At 39.4% G+C, this 21,409-nt stretch overlaps 1 protein-coding gene across 2 annotated transcripts in view; it reads right to left on the bottom strand.

The window, feature by feature from the left end:
• LOC137873926 (cadherin-22) overlaps window positions 1-18,778 on the bottom strand; it is a 162,619-nt gene extending 143,841 nt beyond the window's left edge. Inside the window, exons 1-2 of one of the 2 annotated variants that reach the window (XM_068712440.1) lie at window positions 18,603-18,778; window positions 2,125-2,192 (exon numbers count right to left, since the gene is read on the bottom strand). The gene's annotated coding sequence lies outside the window, so the exon portion shown is untranslated. The remainder of the gene's footprint in view (window positions 1-2,124; window positions 2,193-18,602) is intronic. The other variant, XM_068712441.1, reaches the window with a different exon arrangement.
• Between the last annotated feature and the right edge of the window lie 2,631 nt (window positions 18,779-21,409).

Raw genomic sequence — 21,409 nt, 5'->3', positions numbered from 1 at the left:
TGGACAGTTTCATCTGCACAAATGTAGGGTTGTAATTTACAGTGTTAGTGTATGATGGAGAGTATCTCTCACATCTCCTTATACAATAGGGAAAAAAGCATATTCCCATGCTACTTGTGTAGCCATCTGGGATTAGTATGACATATCAACCGGCAGCATAAACTTTGATGAAGGTGAATCTGCGGGGAGGAACAATATAATTTTTCTACAGTGAAATGCATATTTGTAAGGCACATTTTTTTATATTTAAAACACTGATTATAGTTTGTGTCACTCTGTTTTGGTTTAACAATAATTTCGAAACAGTGCTTTGAATTGAAAGGCTGTGGGCATGATATTCGGTAAAACACGGGAAACAACTACTCTGCAGTAAAATGAGATTAAATACCTAAAACAAATGAATATGTTTGTTGAGGAACATCTACAACAACAATGCAAGGCTCCATATCTAAGCACTGTTAAAACGTAGGCATATAAATGCACCACAATAGACAGATATCATTCTGTGCTAACACTTTTACCGAGACCTAACAGATTATCCTCAAAATCAAAATGCTCAACCTCATCATTGACAGAAATGTTTATGATGGTTTGACAGGGCTTCCACAAATCCGCTGTGGCTATAGCCGCCTGCAGGTGACATTTACTGTAAACTCCACCTTGTCATTTCACCTCAACTCCCTTACCCTCTTTTTCATTAGTCTTGCTTTTCTCCTCATCTGCCACCCAAATCTCTGACATGTTGAAACACAACCAATACGAACTAGGATACAGTTACTCCGTCACACTGCAGCTAACCTCACCGGTGCAAAACTAACAGAACAGAAATCTATATTCCTTATTTCCACATGGGTGAGATGAATCAACATGTTTTCGTCTTTAGTATGCGCTTGGCTTCGTACAATTGTGCGGCCCAGACAGTTAGGATAGAAGACAGAAAGACTGGAAAAATGTATTAATGGGGGCGCACGGTCCTACAAAACCTCACACATACACAAAGGAGCAGGTCACAGAGCCCACCTGATCATCAGCATTATCAAAATGACCCCACATTACTCTGGTGTTCTATCTTGCTAGCAATGGTGAGCATATTAAAATGACTATAACAGGTGCATGTGTCATTCAGACTAACAAACCAGTCGCTGTGGATACCAAAACCTTTCAGGCATCACAAAGACCCAAGTGCACAGACGGACACAGAGAGTTTCATTGTTTTTCCAGTAAATGTTCTCACAAACATACAGAGTTGAGAATACATTACTAAGACTTTTCATTAAGCCTGCGATGCCACATAATCCCCCATAAGTATGCAGGTAGGAGGGCAAAAACAACCTGTCTGTCAAAACTCATCATCATTGGTAACAGTGAAAAGGAAGAGTATTGGGATAAAAGGCTTTTTTTCCGCTGTTACAAACATTAAAAAGCAAAAACTGCATTCAGTATACCTTCAGTAGGTTGCGTGGCTTAGCAGTGCCAATGCTAGTGAATGGTGTGCTAACGTACTCTGCTAATATTAGCGCCACATGTTTTTAAGTAGAAATGTAACGTTTTAGAAATGTACATTTCCTTCCAATCTGTTCGGGTAAGGAGGATCACTATTTCACAACATTTAACCATGACTAGCTCCTGAAAATGAAGAAAATCTGAAATGACTACATGGGAGACTATGGACCACAGGCGGATAGTTATCAGAACCTGGTTGATCTATGATTGGCACGTCTGTTTTCGAGAGACAGGACTTAACGAAGGGTCAATTCAGACAAATATGCTCCTTGAAGTCTATGCCAGTCAGAGAAGGTGGTCAATACAATTTGTAATTTAGTCGATTCAAGAGGGGGTATTACTTCTAATTCAAATGAGTGTTTAAACAAATACAATGGGGTTTTTTATAGGGCCAAAGGCCTGGTACACAACATTTCATCGAAAGGCGTCTCATATTTCCTAACCATAATTACCATTATAAAGCTAGCACAGGAGGAGCCAACAACAGCAGGTAATAGGTAAAACTAACACATACATGGCACAAAAATGCTAGAACAACATAGAAGGAACTGGAAGTCAAAAGCATTTCCTCTATTAAAAACAACAACTTAATGTGTGCTGTGTGCTTTCAATTGTACTTACAGATGGGAAACAGCACAGTTTGACAGTCCAGCACTTTGTCCAATCAGAAGGGCAAGGAGTTTAGAAGCCTATAGGATGAGATTCAGCAGGAATACGTGTTAGCTCTACTTTTCCAAACACTAAACAATTAAAACAGATTAGGTAGTTTGAACACCCATCCAACATGTTTGCTAATAAATGCCATATAGATATTACAGCTATATGGTTGAATTGTTAAACATGATGGATGAACTGCAGACTGAATGGTTGAAAAAACTTGACAGACATAGAGGAAAAAGTGGGCTGGACACCTAATAACTGACTGTCTCTTTAGGCTGGATAATTGGCTGGATAAGCAAAGTGACTGGCTGAGAAAGTGACTGGCTAGGTGCAAAATTAGCTTCTGTAAGATTGTGGGGCATTCAAAACTCCAACCTGTCAGGAGAACTGAAAGCCAGACAGTTAATGTTTAAGTGCCAAATGTTCTTATCAATACAAGCTAAAGGAGCTCCAAGCATAATTGCCCTGTTTATCAGTTCTATTACAGGCCTTCCAGAGGCATCAAGCGAGGGCAATAAATACACAGGTACTGTGGCGTTACTGTGCAACATCCCATCTCACTTGATAGATCACTAATAAACAGTGCATCCCTCACAAAAAAGAATTATGCTATCTATTTCAATGCCTTCTGGAGTGCAACGTCTCCTATACCAAAGCAATCATCAGGACGGCCTGATACACGCTGCTGTCAATCGTAATTTATACCTTAGTTGTTTAAGGTCAGTTTTAGGTGTTATAAATTACAAGTATTTATCTACACCTGCAAGTGATAAAATTACATCATTAATTAAATGGAATGTGATGGAATGTGAAATATTTGCAATTCTGTGGCTCACTGTGTGTGATTGAATTGTATAGTCAACATTGCTTAATTCAAAACATTTTAGCTTATTATAAGTAATACATGAATAGCAAAGGATACTGATTCAATATTTACATCAGCATGTCACTGTTTCATGCTCATCCCAGTGGCAATCTAAAACATCTGGATTCAGAGACTGACTACTGGGGCCGCAACAGAAAGTACAAACCTTGATGTGGCCTATAAAAACTGTTAAAAGTGAAACTGTCTTTACAAAAATATGTCTTCGCCAGAAAAACGTGAATTGTTTCCCTGTAATGTGGAAAAAACAAAAAGGACATACAATGTTTCACTCTGTGACAGAAGCTCACCCTAATTTCTGCTGATAGAGATAGATACAGGTCAGATTGAGATATTTCTGAAAAAACAGCATAAAACCGTGGCTTAAAGTTCAGTTTTTACTTTTTGCATTTTTTTGTAGTCCTTCCTCAAAAGAGATGAAGTTAAAGTTTAAAAATCCTGTAACCTACACCATATTGCCATATAACTCGCTAGTAGCAGAAATTGCTCCTGTAGCTGCGTCTACGGTGTGTAGATTGATACTGAATTGTAAGTCGCTTTGGATAAAAGCGTCTGCTAAATGACTGTAATGTAATGTAATGTAATTTAACATAGATTATCAGCTAAGATTGCCAGAGTATACTGTATGGATAAACAACCATGATAAAGCTTAGGTATATAATAAGAACTAACATTTTATTAAATTGTATTTGCAACAGATAACCAATGTCTGCTGAACAAAAAACATCCCTCAATTACCTCTGCAAACTAACTAGCAATTGTTAGCAGCTGACGCTTTTGTAGCTCAATCATCAGCGTTTCATCATCTATATTAACATATAACATATTTTTCCTCAGGAGTGAAGCAATGTGAAAATCTTGGACTTCAAATCTCTTGTTGTGAGCTTGAGACTGTTTGTAGTATGTGTCTCTGTAATTAAAATGACAGTATTTTCCATGGCAAATGTGGTTAATAAGCTAACGTTAGCTAGCTTAATTTTAGCTGCTGATTGTAGCTAGTTAGCAGAGCTTAGTTTGACAGACCCTTACTAACTGAACTAGGTTGTGTCAATTCTTATTCAACAATACATTACAACAGGCTATTCTGTTTTTACATTTAATCAAACATAAATAATATGATATAATTGGGGTAACTGTTAGTCTGCACATTTTGACACAAATAGTAGCTCACTAAAAGGTTAGCCAAACAAAGCTATAATAAGCTAGGGGTGTAACACCTACACAATTAATGTAAGTAAATACTGCAACGTTAAACCTGAGAAAAGACATGACTTTAAGCAGAAAAGTAGTAACGTTAAGCTATTTCTCTGTCAACACTGGGATGTTTGCTCACGATATTTTCACGAAGTCTTGTGTTTGCGTGGGATAAGCATTGCCATATTTGATTGGAGGACAGTACAATCTCCTTCACACATTCCACTAAATTTGTATAGAGCATGCAATGTCAAACGATCCTGTAACTGGGCTTGCTCAGCTCTGCCGTCCGCTGCCACACATTGAAATTGGAAACACAGTAAAGCCAGTGGTGCTCAAGCCATTGTCGCCCAGCCCCTGCCCGAGAAAGTCTGCAATTTTTCAGCCCCAGACCGACACTGTCACCATCACTTTAAGCTTTCTCTGACGCACACTCTCTTTGATGCTTACAAACACACACACATACACACGGAGAGAAGTTGAGAAGTTAAATGAGTCCGACCCGAGCCCGGTCTATTAAAAAAAACTGCCTGAGGCTTGCAGACCTACTCACTCACTCACGTTTGCAGCATCGGTTGCACTTAACGTTTTGTGATGTAAAGTTGAGATGTTGGCTTTTGATGATCTCATTTTTGCACATTTCGTATATATTTAAGATTTAACTGCTAGTTGCAGGCACCGCTGTAGTAAGCAAGAAGTCACTCACTTCTCTAATTTCCAGCCGACCACCATCCAGTTCAAATGTCTACTGTAGTACGATGCACACATGATTTACTCTATCAACTATATAGCTTTTCAGATAGCTGGTATTTTCAAATCACCCTGTATGAATACAGTTGAATTAGAATGCACCGAATGTGGAGTACTACGAACTACTGAGGCTGTGTTGTTCCCAGTAGGGGAGTACATTTCTGCTCAAAATGACACCACCATGGCAACTGCTCAAAGATTTTTCAAATCAGACTGCCACGAATTTTCATCTAAAAGCTCAACTTATCGAAAAAGAAAACTGCCCGAGGCTTGCAGACCTACTCACTCACTCACGTTTGCAGCATCGGTTGCACTTAACGTTTTGTGATGTAAAGTTGAGATGTTGGCTTTTGATGATCCCATTGTTGCACATTTCGTATATATTTACTGTGAGATATGAATTCAAGACTAAATTCATTTCACTTTCACATATTTGTTTTCATTATTTTTACAGCCTTATGTTGACAGGTATTTTTTGCAATTGTTTTTTGTTCTTAGTTTTTACAAAAATACAGACCTGAGCATTATCTGTGAGCAATATTTGGGACCTTTTTCTCATTTTAGAAAAGAAAAATGTTTTGAGCCTATCAATGGCTAACAATAATAAACCGGCTACAGTAGTATAGGCCTACAACTTGATCCTGCCAAGGTCTCTCTTTTCTGGTGCGATAAAGTAAAACATTGCAGAGGATGGACTTATTTTGACATTGAGCGTCATTCTAGGAGTGAATTAGGAGGTACAAGGAAAATAGCTTTGAAACCGAGAGCTTAGTGATTGAAAGGAGAGGAGACGATAAAGTGAAGAGGACCACGGCCGCGATTAATATCATTTGCCGGTAAATCCAGGTTTTGCTGGTTTTCCAATCATAGATGAAGCTTGGAGCCAAAGCGGTGCTGCGAACTGGGACGGCTTCAAAATCCCCTAGCTCAGAAGTATTGTTATGTCTCTTGGGTATTATCTTACAAAGCCCATTATACTGCGGAAACAAAGAGGAGACACAGGCCCAGAACTGTAACTCCAGTGTGCAAGCAAACACACAACACACACTAACACATGCACGCACGGCGGTTTAATCTTTACAAAGATATGTATCATCAGTATAAATCCCAGCGTGTCCCAGGATTACTGATATGTGTGCACGCAGCTGTGCGCCATTAAAAACAGATGTGACATCTTCATATCAGAAATTCTCTGAGACAGATAATGCGAGTACAGCAAATTCAGCAATGTGTAAACAATGAATTAAAACGCCCAAACACTTAAAGCACATAACCCATTGAAGCTTGTAATTTCTTGTGGATGTTCAGTGAATTAAGCCAGTAGAGTCATCATCACTGGTGCTGTCGGAGGCATATGCACTTGCTCATTTGGATGTGTGCGTGGTCTCCCATCATTTTGTTAAATGAGCACTCATGTTGCAGTATAAATACACACACTGTGTACAAAATTGCAGATCGCACTGCTGTTCTGCAATTAAGATTTAACTGCTAGTTGCAAGCACCGCTGTAGTAAGCAAGAAGTCACTCACTTCTCTAATTTCCAGCCGACCACCATCTAGTTCAAAAGTCCATTGTAGTACGATGCACACATGATTTACTCTATCAACTGTATAGCTTTTCAGATAGCTGGTGTTTTCAAATCACCCTGTATGAATACAGTTGAATTAGAATGCTCTGTATGTGGAGTACTACGAACTACTGAGGCTGCGTTGTTCCCAGTAGGGGAGTACATTTCTGCTCAAAATGACACCACCACGGCAACTGCTCAAAGATTTTTCAAATCAGACTGCCACGAATCTTCATCTAAAAGCTCAACTTATCAATGTTTTAGAGTCTCGTCAACATGTGAAAAAAGCCTCAGCTCACTGGAGAGGGAACTTTCCAGACCGTCTTGGCAGATCTGCTTTGCAACCTTACTAACTTTGTTGGCTGAGCCTCTGAGAGATTTAAGGGTTTTGTAGGATCGCAAATCTGGAAAGGAGCATACTCTTGAGGGTGTCATGCAGCACATGATCCAATCTGAGACTGATATTGTTGTCTGTCTTTTCCTCCTCTCTGGGTTGCTTTTATAGCTTATAAGAATTAAAGTACTGATGCGCAGTTAGGGTGACTATGACCTTGTGGCTCACATTGTATTTTCATTTTCATTTTTTTGCAGGTTTAGAGTTGCTCATTAGCAGTCAACCTGCAAAGTTAGCAACTCTTACTACCCAACCCTCAGTTGTTTATTATGATGAAAAAACACACACCGTATACTGTATTCTTTATCATGTTAATCATGGTTTGTATCAATGTTTCAAATGCTTTTTGGCTTTCCTTAATTGTACCTAATTGCACATTTTTAAAAAAGACACCATTTTAAGACAAGGTAAGGTGAGACAAAGTACAGGAATGTAAAAAAAAAGCTATTTTCCCTGTGTATCGCTCCCCAGAGCTATTGTTGATGTTTCAACTTCTCCAGTGTTATACATTAAAATGTGAAATGTCCTTTCATTTGAAAATTGGGTTCTTAGCATACCTTTTTTCTAATACTATAGAAAGTCCCAAAGCAAGCACTAATGGGGAGATTAGGAATATATTAAACAGTCAAACCCACAAAAATCACATATTGTACTTCATCTTCCCAAGTTATACCCCCCCCCCCTGTTTCTCTTCCATCACCTTGCTTCCTTCTTCATTTCTACTAAAACTTGTGCATTAAACTAACAGGATTGTTCAGTTTACTGGTTTATTGTCAGTCCATTTCCCTGTTTCATGCCCTCGTATACTTAAACAACATATTGCACTTACTTATTTTCCGCTTTGCAAAAACATGACTTAGTATTTATTGTATAAATAGTAAAAATAAGTAACTTTAAGACATTAATTTACGGAAGATATCTTTCATATACAATCCTCAAAGCTGATCCGCACATCATGTTGTTACAAAGAGTAGGATGTATTTTGCTTTGTGAAGGGAATGCTAAATAGGGAAGGATAATATCAGTTAACTTCATCTCTATTATTTAATCCAGCATTTAACACTATAGATTTGTGTTATCTTAAGTAAAAAGCAGTCAATTTTGCTTTGTTCTGATCTGTATTAGATGATAAAGACCATTTGGCAGCATAATCAACAACACAGATGACTTACAACATGACATACGACCCCATTTGTTTAAATGATGACACTAAAAATGCAAGTTCAGAATTCACATAAAAGCCAGTTTGTCATTAAAAAAGTGAATTCCTCATTACCAGCTCTTCCTGCATTAACTACTAATACATACAACCATCACAAATGTTCACAATTGTTTATATTAATTTTGCTAATTTTAAGTCATTACATTATAAGCATGCGTGACGTATAAAAGTAGTCATAACATGATATTTTTCTAATTAACAAATACAAAAAATCATTACGTTTTGAATATACTTATGTGTATATTCAGGGCATACGCTGAGTCAACGATTATAATATTCATTTTGGTTGGAAGTGGAATAAGCCACGGTAGCCATGATAAACAGGACCATCATTTTAGTATTGATGCAGGAAATCTGCCAAAATGACTGATGATTGTACCATTAGAAACACAACAAATATCACTCAAATTAATGAACCTGTGGAACTAGTTCATTTGGTTACAGTGTTATCACAAAATTGCAAGTTAGATGAAATAAAGTGATTAATCATTTTTATATTTTTATATACATGCTAACTGAGAACAAATGGTTGCTATTCAGCTGATCGTAAAATGCTGACATTACTGTTACATTTCTGTATTTATTTTTGTCTGTGAATAGCTTATTTACTTTGTCCAGAGAGCACGGCTGCAAGCACACACACAAAGCTGGTAAGTCCTTTGCATTTTTAGTTGGGAAAGTCAGGAGGAGGAAAAGCTGCACTGCTTACATGGAAGAAGACATTATGGGCCCTGCTCTTTCACCAGAGCTTAAATTGGACAGTGGAATAAACCTTAATATGTCATCACTATGACTCAACATGACACCTCAGTGGCCATTAAGCAGACAAATGATGGTCTGGGAGCAGAGCTGAGGCTGTTAGAAATGTTACAGGTTGTTGCAAGAGACCAAAAGAACCAAGAGAAAGAATGGGTGGTAAAAACAAACACATGACTTTCACTCAAGACACTGTGTCAAGTGTAAAAACCAAAAGTCAACTATTGATTTATTTATGTTGACTACTTCAAGGTTATATGGGATTAAGAGCATTAATATAACAGAAAACAGCTATTTGCAATGAATAGATATAGTGGAGTAATGTCTACCTGAGCAAAGAATGACGTCGCTCACCCAATCTGTGTGATGTAATCCAAGCTTCTCTGCGCTTTGCTTAAAGAGTCGGCCAGGAACACATGCATTTGAGTGCATGATAGTCTCTCTGTGGTGTCCCTCTGGCTAGCTAATGGCCACCGCCACTGCACTGCGCTAATACGGTGGTTACCGCTGATAAAGCCATCCCGACCCATGGTGCTGTTGCAGAAGTATAACACTATTAGCTCTGCCAGCACTGTTGCCGTGTCCATTTACATTTTGGGATGCCACTGTAGTTCTTCTACACTTTGCACACAGGAGAATTTTCACTTGGTTGCAATCTGCAATCTCACCGCTATAGATGCCACTAAATCCTACGCACTGGCCCTTAAATCAAAACCATGATCTTTACCTTAACGCTAGTTTAGTTTGAATCACCAACGTTAACCCCATGTTTAAAACTGCAACTGCGTTTCCCATGTGAGGAGTTGGGAATGAGAACAAAAAGCAAAGTTTAAAATACACGACTTGGCATGACGCAAGATGAGAAGGAGAGAGACTGAGTGTACAAGAAAAGAGGGTGAGACAAAGACTACAGAGACTGACACATAGTGAGTGCAGTGTTGTTATAGAACAGGTAACTATGGACACAATGTACAAGTGTAGGAGCTGAGGATTTTATCTTAGAGCCCCCGACTGAATCAAGGCATTAAGTAGTGTACACAATATCCAATTACAATCCCCTGAATGCAATGACTGCCAAATTGTTCCACATTACACATCAATTCCCATTAATCTTATTTAATTTTGGTTGCATTTCAGCCAGCTCATGTAGCATGGATTTTTCACATCACTCCAGACACCAAAAGTTCACGCTACAATTAGAGCAGTGATATACTATTGAATAAGTGATATTCAGTTTAATACAAGTTTCTCATTGTCTGCTTCTAAGAGAGCTATGGGGATTATGTCAAAGTTTCATGACTTCTTAACAATACAGCTTTTTCTCACACCATCTTGGGTACATGTCTGGGGAATATTATTGAATTCTGTTCCATTATGAGGTATTGTAGAGATTATGCCTTTCCTATTGAAAAGGAAAAAATGAGTTATAACTCAGCATTATCAGCTATTTGTCTGGACTGTTGAACTGAAAGCTTTGTTGTCCAGCACAGACAGCTCAATTGATGGATTCTTGACCATAATCTGTGACGTAGGGTGATAACTCAAGCAGACTGACCCCAGTGCATGTTGGTACCATCACAGAGTGAAGCCTGAAGGGCTATCGCAGAGCAAAGAGTTCTATGAATGATCACTCTTATTTTAGAATTATTATGAAGGCATATTGATGACCTTGGAAACATTCCTTGCATATGTGTATGCCTTCTAAAGGCAGTATTTAGTCCATTAGAAGCAAAGTTAGTTTAGAGTTCAAATTGGTTGGCCAATGCATGCTAAAGTTCCCAAAGAAACTTTTTGAATGCTTCAGCACGGAAGCATGCTGCATTGCTCTAAATTTGTATGATGTATTTATGTATGCACATGCATGCTTATGCACAAATCTGTAAACATGTTGGTGTGTGTGTGTGTGTGTGTGTGTGTGTGTGTGTGTGTGTGTGTGTGTGTGTGTGTGTGTGTGTGTCTGCTTTTCTTTTTAGCTTGTGAGAGCATCCTTTGCCCAGTAAAAACTAATACTGACTATTCCCTAGAGTGCGTTCTCAATACATAATTCAGCAAACACATAAAAACTTTAAAATGTTAATCCTTTTTGGTGTTTGTGTATGTTTGCTAGTGGGTGGCAGTAAGTAGGAAATATCGTTAAGGAGTATCTCAAAAAAACATTCCATGCTTTCATACCTGAACTATTCATTTATCCGGTGCTTTCGCACAGAGGGAAATTCAAATTCACAACTAAACATGTCATTTTTGTATCACATCATACTGTATGATGGTGGCCGTTTTCTGATGCCCGACTGAGATTTGCTCCAATGGCTCAGAATCACTTAAACAACAATTATTTAAGGATGTCTTTTCCATTATGCTGCTGCAAGGTGGCAACAGCAACACATTGGTAGACAACTTAGTTCCAATCCTAAGGAGTCTCTTAGGGGGCTGTAATAAGAGTTACTACTTTGCCCGGAGGAAGTGATGTCCATGCAAACCAAAGCTGTCACTTACAACACATCCCTCCAGATACAATGATAATGATATAGATTATAACAGTGTAGGAGTTAGTATAATAATGTAACTACATATGAGTTCTATCTTATGCAAATACTACATAAACTATATAATGTTACCAATACTATTCATCATCTCCCATTTTCAAAGCTGCAAAGCAGAGAGTGTAAACTAGCTACAGTTTCAGTCTATAAAGCAATTGGAATGTATTATGACTTTTATATTAATCACCCATTGCTGTAACAACTGGTTTATGTGACAGTATACAATAACACCAATAATAAAAAATAATATTTCACTTTACATTAACATTATTACTTCTATAAATTGCTGTGTTTACTCCACTCGGATACTTTTTTTTTTTTTCAGTTGCCACATATTAGACACTGTACCCTCTGATGAACCAGACAAAGAAAATATTACTATGTTATTGCAATCAGTCCCATGTTACACACCAAACATCATTACACTAGAACTATTCATTAGCCACAAGATTAAAGTCCTGCCAGAGTGAAATGAGAATGAAAAAGAGCAAGAGAGAGGGAAAGAGATGGAGGACGAAAAAGACAAAGAAAAGTATCCAAAGCCTGCATGTATAAGCTGCTTGAAGAAGGGAAACTCTCTGTTGCTAGGCTGCATTTCCAGACACTGAGTGAAAAGCTTTTGAGTGTAATTTTGACAAAATCCTGTACTGACTTGCTCATTCATCCATTGTCTTATCCGTTTATTCCGACTCGGGGTCACAAGGTGCTGGAGCCTGTCCCAGCCTAGATTGTACAGAAGGCTAGAAAATACCCACGACAAGTTGCCAGTTCACAGATGGACTGACATGGATCGACCCTCGCTTGTGCTCACATACACATCTGTGGACATTCTGTGGTCTCTAATCAACCTAACGTGCATGAATTTGAACTATGGTAGGTAACTGGGGCAGCTGGAGTGTGGATTCCTCTTGCTCTGAGCACCAGTTCTAAATACTGAGCCACAATGCTGCACTTTTGTGTACTACTTTTAAAACAGTTGCTTAAATGGGGAACATACAAACACTGTTTGGAATAAAAAATGCTTAATTGTACTCGGTATTAATAAAATGCTCGTGTATTTTCAATCACAAAGATGAAAGATTCATGTCTGCCACTTTATCTTCTGAAAACAATTCAGCTTTAAACTCAATTAATGAATTGAACTCATTAAATAGGCGTATTTTAAAAAATGAAGTGTTGCATGGGTTCGTTCGTGAGTCATCTGGACTTGAGAGAGAGCTATGTCTTCTCCATTATGACAGTACCCGAGTCACTCTGTAGGTCTTTGAAACGGCCCATCATAAATCTAATTTCAGGGACACTCATTGTCAATGAGCATCTTCAGCCTGCAAAAATGTCACCTTATACTGCCAGTAGATAATCGGATATGAGACAAGAGCTGAAAAAGCATGAGCTTCCCCTGTCAAACAGAATGAAACTCATATTTACTGGCATCACAGTCACTTAAGAAATAGAGGATAAAATCAGCTACTATTGAGTGTCGATAATTTACTTATTAAAAATGACCACAGATCTTCCTCTCACACTGGGGTTATGTGCATAAATCTGAGAAGAGCAAACAGAACAATACGATAAAAACATACTCTTCCTCACATCACCTCTAATCCTTTGTTCATATTAATCTCTTGCAAACCAAAAAATCCCCTCATGTCTGCGGCCATTTGTATGCGTACGAGTGTGCACGAGCACATGTGTGTGTGTGGTGAAACACTGTGTGTGTGTGACTCAACACACATCAAATATTTCAGCCTAAAAAACGTGGATGACTTTCCCTGCTTTGGCAGCCTTCATCCCTCCAAAGCCGACACTGATGCAGAAATACACCGCCGCATAAGCTCTGCCAGTGGGGTTATGCCAGACTCCGAGGAAGAGTCTTTGTGAACCGTGACATCCAGGTGAAGAACTGCCTGTTTACAAAGCCGTTGTTCTTCCCACTCCAGTGCAAGAGGCACAAACCTAGAACAGCAGACCAGCTACAGAAAGCATATTGACTACCTGGAGATGGAATCCTGCTTCCAGGAAATCATGCACATTAGGTGTTGAGACACAGGAACAAACAACAGCACAGCAGTAGAACAGAACATGAAATAGCCTTCTTCAACCATCCACACTGTACTGTACACACTCAAGTGCAACATGTTCACCGTTGCAATCAGAATGGCTTAACAGATGGACAGCTATGTACAAGGGTGCGGCTTTCTGAATCACAGGGAAAGTTAAAAAAGAAATAAAAGGATCAGATTAAAACACCAACAAAATTCACATAATATATGTTTGTCCTCTGATCTTTAATCACTGCCGTGTTCAACTGCCGAGCTTAGAATGAATGCAATTAAAATCATGATGCTGTCAAGAAGCTGGATGTCAATGTCATTTTTTTAGTCTAGATATGATTTCTTTCTTTTTAATTTCAGTGCAGCGCAGTACAATTATGATACAAACAAAATATCCTCAGCAATGCATTAGTCTGCCTACATGTCCATACTTTAATCCTGTTAAGAAGAGTCCTTTGATTTTTTTAATTTACTGTATATTGAAAGCAGGCATTCAGATTTTGTTTGAAGTCTCCATCCAGTAATGCTATTTTGGCTTCAAATGGCTGAAGAGGCCAATCTCATGGATATGAACAGATTTAACTGCATCATAAGGACAGCAGTCTGAATTTGTTAGTGTTCATTTTATCCACTTCTTGCTTAACTCTTTGTTTGGTTGGTTGGGTTGGGAATGACTTTTAACCTTTTAAAATGTGAATCTAACCACGGTTATCATTGTTTTGTTAGTTTTAAAAAATGCTAAAACTGCTTTCAAATGTGTATATAAAATCATCAAAGCACTAAATGGCCATCAGCCCATGTTGATGTGGTTTGCTCTTGTTTTGTTTTTCCTTTTCCGATGTGAGGGTCCAAGGACAGAAAAGCAGATGTTCATTTAGCGGATGTTGATGTTCAAGAAAAATCTGCCGACTTACATCTCCAGACTTTACCAACAGACACGTTATCAGTTCCTTTACGTAAATTCCTGTCGAACCACAACAACTTTTTACAAGTCTGTTTGTGTACAGATGAAACAAATTCTGTATAATTTCTTATTTATTTGACTGCTTCCAGCATATACACTGGGTTAAGCTCAGTTTCTCGCCTGTATTTAGCGTACAAACATGAGAGTGGGATCAACCTTCTCTCAGCAAGAAAGCAAACACAAGCGTATTCACAAAAATGTGCAACAACTCTTTTTAAATATAAATGATGACAAAACACGATGCTGATGATAATTTGAACAGCATACAGTAGTGGGCCCCGGGAAAGAGCTTCAGCTACCTTGCTCCAACACAAGCTCACAGCAATGTATCCTCAGATGCAACAAAGAATGTATTAGCAGCCTGTTTCATCACAAGTAAAAGCATAAAAAAACTACCTGAGTTTCTTCAGCAAAGCCACAGTCCTCTAAAATTGTTGGATCAAAGTGTTGCCTGTAACCCTCTCCTTGAAATTAGGTACAAACATGGCTGGAAAATCCACCATGGAGCCTGTCCACAGCCCTCAGCTCTCTATCTCCTCCTACCCAGCGATCCCATCACAGAGCTCAAGAGTTAATATGGTTGATTCACTCCCTGCCCGGAGGGGGTAATGAAGTTACTACGGGCTGACCCTCCCTGACCAGCACCTAGACAGCAGGTGTGAGCAGTCAGGAGTGTGACTGAAAATGTGCGTGTGTTGTGCGAGAGAGAGAGAGAGAGAGAGAGAGAGAGAGAGATAGAGAGTCTACTGGCTGAGAATGAACTAGGCACCTAACCACAGGTCCAGATCAATTAGGTGGCCTAATCGGTCCCCTCTCTGTCAGCCATAAATATCCCCTGGTTTACCCCTTTATCTGTCATCTTTACTGCCACAGCACTATCATCTATCAGCCTCTCTTCCGCTCTCATTTTCTCTTTCTCTTTCCCACTCTCTCTCTTTCTCTCTCTTCCTTTTTTTTTTCTTGCTCTCTCCCCGTGTCTATCTGAGCCATCTCTCCTTCACACACTGCATTTATGCTCCAGCTTGGTAAACGGTAATCAATGTCTCACAACGGTGGACTGCTTCATCTAAATGATTTTTCAGGAGGCCCGTGTGTGCGTGGGTGTGTGTGTGTGAAAAAGAGAGAGAGAACTTTTACTGTATGAACACACAAAGTTTTGTAGTGAGCTTCTATTTTTGTGTGTGTGTGTGTGTGTGTGTGTGTGTGTGTGTGTGTGTGTGTGTGTGTGTGTGCGTGTGTAGGTGTGTGTGTGTGTGCGTGTGCGTGTTTGTTGAAAATGTGTGAAAATGCCTGCTTGGAATTGGCACTGACTCCAGAAGCTCACAGTAATGCATTCACTTTTGGTACATAAATCACAATCAGCTCATTCTGCCATCTGGGTTACTGCTACATGGCCCTTGTAATGTACACCCTGGTTAGACCACCGGCTGAATAAATGAGTCTAGGATACGAAGCAGATACGTGGCTGTAATGGACAGTAAGGCGGCAAACATATACCTTTTTTTTTTTTTCCTTGCAGAGAATATATTATATTTCATATTCAGTATCACCTTAGGAGATGTGTGCACATGTATATCTGAACGTATCTGCCAACTAGCTGATCTTATTTAAAAAATGTTTACAGTGCCTACTGTGACTCCAGTTAAGATGGGTTTAGTAAATAAATAAATAAATTACAGTAACAGACCTCAATCACCACACTTTGAGGCATTTGCACAATGGTGCAGACATTTTTTTTTTCTTCTTAGCATGGCAGAAATCTAGAAAACACCCTAATTAATGTAAAAAAAAAAGAAAAGATGATTGAATACTTGTATTTCTTCTGGAAGGTTTTGCACACTACGTCTTTACTTATTTTTTACTTCACAAAAAAGCACAATATACAATAAGATATGCGTTGTAGGTTATTTTGTTTCATTGATAACATTGTTTATGAGAATACAACAAGACATGTTGGGGAGACTTAACGTTATAGAGAACTGTAAAGCAAAAGTGTGAAGCAAAATCTGTCTTTAATCGGCCTGAGGTTTTGCTGATCTCTACACCAACCAATTTCCATCCTCAATTGTAACCTGCAAAAATCAATTCTCCAAACATGGGGTCAGTGAAGGTCACGGTCCTCACCCAGAGGTGCGGCCTCTCTGAAAGGTTCCTGTACAGACCGCAATCTAATTGGAAACGTAAAGCAATTCATTGGTTACTGCGACAAAGGGCATTCCTCTCACTTTCCCAAACACCAATTAGCTCGTGATAAGTGATAAACTGAGGCATGCAGGCGGTCTCACAAAAGCACAGCTCCCCACGTACACACACTTACACCCACACATATCTGTGCAACACCGACACCCTAAAGGAGGAAACTTGAGCATTTCTAACCACAGCCAAGGTCACTCAGTAATATCCATCTTAAAGTGTACTGTGACCCCACGGTCACAGATCTTATTCTGAGATATTGAGCGCATACATACAAGTCCATACTGTTGGGAATAGGTTGTATTTCATTCCGATACCACAGAGATGAGGTGTCTGCCTTGCTACAAAACAAATATCAAGTTGGGATGGAATTAATTTGATCAATGTGTAGTTGATGAATGTATGGCAGTACAGCATCTTTGAGATTACAGGAAGCTAAATTACAGCACAATGAAGCTTTTTATTTAATGAGCTACCGTCCGTCTGCCCCACCAGTGACTGTCTTATGAGTTAAACAAACGATATTGAAGTAAATTTAAATGTCATGTCTACAAATAATCTGGGCAGTTGGTCTGAAATAAATTGAAGGCAACAAATCACAATGAAAGGTTGTGGATTGAGAAGGAGAGAGGCATAATTCAAAGACACTGTAACAGAAAAGCATGTGGCACAAAATTTGGATCATGTCCAGCAACATGCCTTAAACAAACAGGATATAAATAGGTGTTGATGCTAATCAGATTTTTGGATATCTATTAAATCGACGTGAAGATTAAAACATGATTAAAATACAAAATATGAATGACCTGACTTCATTGATGGTGATATGAATATTTGCACAGCAGTTATAAAAGTGATTTTTTTTTTTTTAAAGAAAAGAAACGAGCGACCGTTATTATTTGTAACCCTTATTCTCTGTAACGAGACATTAACTTTTTAATCCACAACAACTCTGTGAAGGATTATCGCAAAGCCGGATAAGCACGAATTCAATATATTGTTTCCTGATAAAAAAAAAATAAATAAAAAATGTTTAGATGGTAGTACGCTTGTAAGTCTGCATTCAGCCATTCAACAGCCTGACTTTATAGTGCACAGTGGCACACATCCAACTTCCCCAAATGCATCCTGTTGGCGCATCAAGTGGCCGCAGTCCTCGGAAACGCATCCCACAGTGCGGGATGTGCGTGCGTGCAGTCATTCTACTCCCCTATAAATTAATTTATGAAAGTCTGCAGTGTTGCCTATTTACACACATTTTACACTCTTGGTTATAGCTGAAAATTCTTAAAACAGGAGTGTTCACATGTTTCAAAGCGATGCCACATGAAATACATGCGCACACTACTGCTGCTGCCCAATCCTACAGTGGAGATTTCACTGAAATGTTGCTATACAATAAATGCCCGCGACGTAATTATCAGTGCAGACATTTCACAGCTTGTGTCAGCCGTTGGAAACCATTTCCTACTTCGCCGTAACCTGAAAATCTGTATTAGCCCGTTTACTGTCAAAACCATTTAAAATGATCAGGGATCACGACTGGTCTCGTGCGCGCAGCGCTCATTACCGACTACCACTCCGTTAATTGTGTTACAAGTGGCAACAAGTTAGGCGGTGGTGTCCAGTCTTGAAGTAAAGAGGAAAAAGGTTCAATGAAATGCAAAGAGGCACCTCTTCAGACAAATACGCGCACGCACACAAACGCACCAAAATCACTGTGAATGCATTTATGCAATTTCCCCTCTATAGTGGTGGACAAAAACAACTCTTACAGTGCAATGGCAAAATGCTTTCTGCAAGTCCGGCGGAGTTGTATGTTACAAGACCAAACCACGGCACCGTCAACTTTCCTATTAAATAAAAAAAAATCACGACCCACCAAAGTCCAACCTTTGAGATCGTGCGGCGGAAACAAATACCTTGTGCCTTGACAAGTTGCAGTGGGATGCGGTGTCGGCCACTCAACTTGCCGCTTCCTCCCGGAATGAAAGGTGTACGATCCTCTGTGTGATAAAAAATAAAATCAGAAGGATAGACACTCTGTGCGCCCTCGTCTACCACTGCGCTGCGCGTCTAGAGTCTCCGTGCCGAGTAGCGCAGGGAGATGGACGGATCCAAACCACTCTCGGAACGGCGTGGTGTGGAAAGCCCCTAGTGGTGATGGAAGGAATCTACAAATGAAGAGGTGGAGGAGTGAGAGTGAGAGAGAGAGAGAGAGAGAGAGAGAGAGAGAGAGAGAGAGAGAGAGAGGGGACGTGAGAGAGTAAGGCGATCATCAGAGCCACCAATAGAAAATAATAAGTAACAGAGAAGCATTTGGTTTTGAGCTATAGCTTCTTTGGCAGATGGTATCCTCTAAATAAATCTGTGGCTTCAATTTAAACTACACTTTGGTGATTTTTGCATGATCATTACAACTACATTAAAACCGACTAAAAGATTTTGTATGGATTTGTTTGTGTATTCAGAAAGAAAACAAAAGCAGACAGTGATGAAACATACACTGCCACAGGTTGCCTTGATTTTCCAAATTTGTTTTTCCACTTGCATTCCTCGTCGACTTTACTCCAGTCTCTAGAAAAAGTGTTGATTGTTATTTTCTGTGTAGATTTGTATGTAAATACATCATTGGTTTTCATCATTACAATACGTTAATAAGTTAGAGTACCCTTTTGTTGTTAGGCAAGACAAGGCGAGGCAATATGTTTACGACTCACATTCGGAGGCAGCTCAAGGTGCTATGCCTTAAAAAAAGACACACGTAATAGAAATACAAGTGCATAAAACGTATTTTGACATAAGGAAGTTAGAGACAAAAAGACACAGTTAGTACGAGGAATTGAAGAAATGCTTTGAGCATAATAGACTGCGATAAAGTCCAGAGGTGGTATGCAGATGTGTTTTCTTTGGGGAATTAGACAAGGTGAAAATGACAAGTTTCCCTGCTTCCTCGAAGTGGATCACCTGCAAATTAGTGCACGTGTCGGAGAAATATGCAGTGAGGGGCGAGAGACAAGAATGTGACGGAGGGAGAGAGACTGACACAAAAAGAGATTACCCGGCATCACAACAAGCTGGAGTCTCTCAGAGGCTCAGTCAGGAAGGTTACGAAGGTGAGGAAGCTGACGTACCAACAAGGATTTTAAAAGCCTAGTATAGAGGCTGTTCACAGAGAGCTGCTGAAGAGGAAGGAGAGAGAGAGAGAGAGAGAGAGGGAGAGAAAAAAGGCAGGGGAGTCAGGGAATGTGAGCGAAGGTGTGAAAGAAACAGGTTATAAACGTATTGTCTCCTCTTAATCCCAAGTAAGAACTTCAAGACCGGCTGGTTATAAATCAACAATTCAAAGTGTTGAAGCTGTATGGAATAGGCAAGGACGTTAGGCATCAGTGATTTGCCTATACAGTATGTGGACTTCTGCCTCAAGGTGGTTTGATGACATTTAAATGTTGATTTCTATGTCTCTTTTCGGAACCATTACTGATAACTGGTATTTAACCTGATATCATTTCCCACAGTGCTACATTTCCCTTCAGAGTTACATTCCTTTCCATTAGGTGTTCAGATTAATCCTGTCTGACCTCTGACGAGTCTGTCAACATTGAGGTTTTTTTCCTCCATTTAGTCATCGCTGAAACACTTAGTTTGTTTGAAAGTCAATTGTCACTTTTATTGGAATTCTGTAAGGACAGAATTAAATCAATTTGATTGTACATATTTAAGCAAAAAGGTTTTGTCTTGTAATCATCTTTTTCCTTGTAGCCCAACCTTTTCAATAATGCTTCTTGCTGTCCCTGGTCATTTTACAGCTCCTGGGATAGAAGTGCTGACTAAGGACATGCCTCCTGAATATTACATTTTTCCTCAGCAGCGAGGTGTTGAAACACTGCCCGTGCCTATCGCTCAAGCCTATAATGGGAACCGGAGACCAGCACCTACAAACATAAATATCTGTGGATATAGTACTGTTAGACACAACCAGCAGAAGATCAATACAGGCCTATGTGAGAGGGGGAGAGAGGACGGGAGAGAGGGAGGTGAGGGACCGTGGGTAAAAGGTCCAGAGATGGAAACGGTAGTAATACCGGCATACTTCACCAATACAATACTCTATCTCCCATGTGGAAATGATTTTAAAGGAAGGTACTAGTCAAAGGTTACTGAAGCAATCTATTTCTCCAAATAAAGAGACGTTTCCCTGCCACACTTGCTACTGTGTATTATAGCCATCTCCTGTTGCGATTCTATCCATGCTCACACTTCCAATATTACTTTTGCCAAGTTCTAAAACCAATAGCATACTAGGTTGCAACCACTTCAAAATGACCCAATTACTTCATGTTTTCTATATTTAGGGGAAAACAGCTGGTTTAAAACACCTCTTGCTTGTAGCACTACAACATAAATCAACTTGGCATAATTACATGTACAGCATAGAGCAGCTACTTGCAACATTGTAACTGTCAGCTTGTGTTGTATAGCAGGCTCAGTTGGTTAAACATGTTGTGAGCTGCTGTTTATGGCCCTGTGCTTCAGTCAGCACCATGGACAATTCCTCATTTCCACATGGAGGCCTGTAAGGGAGAGCTGCGTCAAAGCTGATCCCAAATCAGCACCATGGAGAACTCCTCATTTCCACACGGGGCCTGTAGGAGAGAGCGGCTTCAAAGCTGATCCCAAATCAGCCCCTTGGATAGCTCCTCATTTCCAAACAGTAGACTGTGGGAGA

Source organism: Cebidichthys violaceus, unplaced genomic scaffold (assembly GCF_023349555.1).
Source record: "Cebidichthys violaceus isolate CVI_PGR_0920_01 unplaced genomic scaffold, fCebVio1.0.p SCAF_17, whole genome shotgun sequence".
In the NCBI taxonomy this organism is placed as follows: Eukaryota; Metazoa; Chordata; class Actinopteri; order Perciformes; family Stichaeidae; genus Cebidichthys; species Cebidichthys violaceus.
This window is presented reverse-complemented; position numbering and strand designations above follow the sequence as displayed.